We start from the raw sequence: 2,809 nt of genomic DNA, 5'->3' as shown, positions 1-2,809 counted from the left end.
ACCATCCTCGGTATCGAACCCTACAGTTGGGGGCTCGTCCGGGATCGGTGAAGTCGTAAAGAAAAGTCGAGTTACGTTGTAAAGTCGGGCGATTCGGAATCGCAACAAAAAGTCGTGAGCCAGCTCGAACGTGTCGCGCGCGCGTAACGTTCAGCTAGCCAAACAAGTTGTTACAGTCGAAGTTGTGCGGATTTCCATCAAACGGGCGAAACGGTGTGTACCGCGGAAGTCGCCGCGTGCAAGCCAACGTTGAAGTTGCGTACGTTTGATCGAGTTCGCGATACGGCGGCCATCATAGAACGTGGCACAAGCCGAGCAGTCGTGTAAAGAGAGACAGTGGTTTTTGAGACGGTTGTGGACGGAAGACGGTCGCGTACGAGAGGCAGCCGTGTGTCGAGTGCATTATCGTACGCAGGACATAATCGTGCAACGCAAAGTGCCGAAATGTTTACGACGCCGCGGACGCCGCCTCCCAAAGAAAAGGCGCCAACGGTCACCGGAAACGAAGAAGGCGACCGTACGGCGAATACAGAGGGCGCGTCGAACGTCGTGCGAAAGATGGACGGCGTCGGTAATACCGACAGAAGAGCGGGAAAACAAGTAGCCGACCAAGTCGACTCGCAAACACCGCAGATACCGATTGAAAAGATGACAGTGTTACAACTCCAAGATGAGTTACGGAAGAAAGGCTTATCGATAGCAGGGAAAAAGAAGGTCCTGACAGATCGTTTGCGAAAAGCAATAGACGACGAGGACGATGGATCGGAGATCGACGCGACGGATGACAGCAGCGACGATGAAGAGGTTAGACAACTGACAGTGGGGCGTGGTGCTCAGGATCGTAGACAGCGCCATTCGCAGCCACTGGGGCGTACCACACGTCAGCAGACGAGACGTCATAGCTCGCCGAAGCGAACCGACCGGCGAGTTCAAACACAAGAATCGGAAAACGACAGTGAAGACGACCCAGAAGAAACGCAAGACGAAACGCGAGTGCAAGCAAATCGTCGGCACGGCGTGCCAAACGAACGAGAAATGACACAGGTGAATCACATGAAGGCTGCATTTACTATCAAAGACGTTGAAGGAAGTATCCCTACTTTCACCGGTGACGATAAGATGACCATCCAAAATTGGATTGAGGAGTTCGAAGATACGAGCGTCCTGTTGCAATGGAGCGATTTACAGAAGGTAATTTACGGGAAAAAGATGCTTCGCGGGTCGGCGAAACAATTCATTGCCTTACAGCGAGGGCTGGTGTCATGGGCGGCTCTCAAAGATTGTCTCACTAAAGAATTCGAAGTGGAGGTTAACAGCGCAACAATCCACTCTCAATTACAGAAACGTAAGCGTCAAGCCAACGAGACTCCGCGTCAATACGTGTACGCTATGCGAACGATCGCGAATCAAGGCCGTGTAGAAGACGAGGCCCTTATCCAATACATTATTGACGGCATCCCGGATCTCGAAGCGAACAAGCAGATTTTGTACAACTCACGGACGATCGACGAGATGAAGAAGAATCTGGAGCTCTATGACCGCATGCGCGAGAAGTCAGGTCGAAAGAAACCATCAGGTAAAGTTGACGCAAAGGGCGAATCAAGCAAAGATGGTAAGGACGCGAAGGAAAAGAAGGACGCGAAGCAAACGACAAAGAAGGCTCATTGTTTTGCATGTGGATCACCGGATCATGCGGTTAAGGATTGTCCCCACAAAGACAAAGGACCGAAGTGCTTCCGATGCGACCAGTTCGGACACGTGTCAAGTAATTGCGAGCAACCAGACAAGACAAGCAAGAAAGACGAAAAAATCAACCGAGTGACTGTTGACGAAGAGACCATCGCGATTCAAGTTAACGGTATAGACACGCTGGCTATACTGGATACAGGCAGTTCCAAAACTATTTTACGAGAAGACGAATACGTGAAGATCGGCAGTCCTGCGCTAAAACCGACGGTGCGCTTATTTAGAGGATTTGGAAACGCGCGAAGCAAGGCGAAGGGCGTCTTTGATGCAGAGCTGAGGATTCAAGACGAAGTTTATCGCAACGAAGTATATGTCGTTCCAGTCGAAACAATGGATACGAGGATGCTCATGGGGAAAGACCTACTCAAACAGATGGATATCCGTATTCTCGGTGGACAGACAACATTCCGGAAGATAACGGCAATTGAAGATGGAACACCCGCGCACGAGGTCAAGGGCGAAGAGAGTGTGCCGGGTAACCGATCCAAAGACGAAGATGGCGATGAGGTCAGTGCAGAATGGGAGCGAGGTGGTTTGTCTACAATCAACTACGTCGAGCCCGATGAAGTCAGTGTTCGAGGACCTTACGCAGAAGAGATCAGGAAGCTGATAGACGATTACAAGCCAATCAAGCAGGCACGGCATTCACATCAAGCGAATTTACGGACTACTGCACGTCAGAGAATATAGAGCACATCAGAATCACCACTGGAGTACCTAGAGGGAATGGCCAAGTCGAGAGAGTCAACAGAATCATTATACCAATACTAACGAAGCTGGCTTTGGATCATCCCGACAGATGGTATCGCTATGTGGACCAAGTTCAAGGTTGCCTAAACAGCACATATCAACGAAGTATTGGAATGACGCCATTTGAACTGATGTTTGGCGTAAAGATGCGGCGGAAGGAAGATCCACGAATTCTGGAGCTGATCGAGCAAGAATCGGCCGAATTGTTCGAGAATAATCGAGAGGACCTACGTAGTTTAGCCAAGGCAAATTTGTATAAGATACAAGAAGAGAATCGACGTACGTTCAACCGAAACCGCAAGGCCGCTATATT

The sequence above is a fragment of the Temnothorax curvispinosus genome, unplaced genomic scaffold (assembly GCF_003070985.1).
Source record: "Temnothorax curvispinosus isolate PA1 unplaced genomic scaffold, ASM307098v1 QBEX01004775.1, whole genome shotgun sequence".
NCBI lineage: Eukaryota > Metazoa > Arthropoda > Insecta > Hymenoptera > Formicidae > Temnothorax > Temnothorax curvispinosus.
This window is presented reverse-complemented; position numbering follows the sequence as displayed.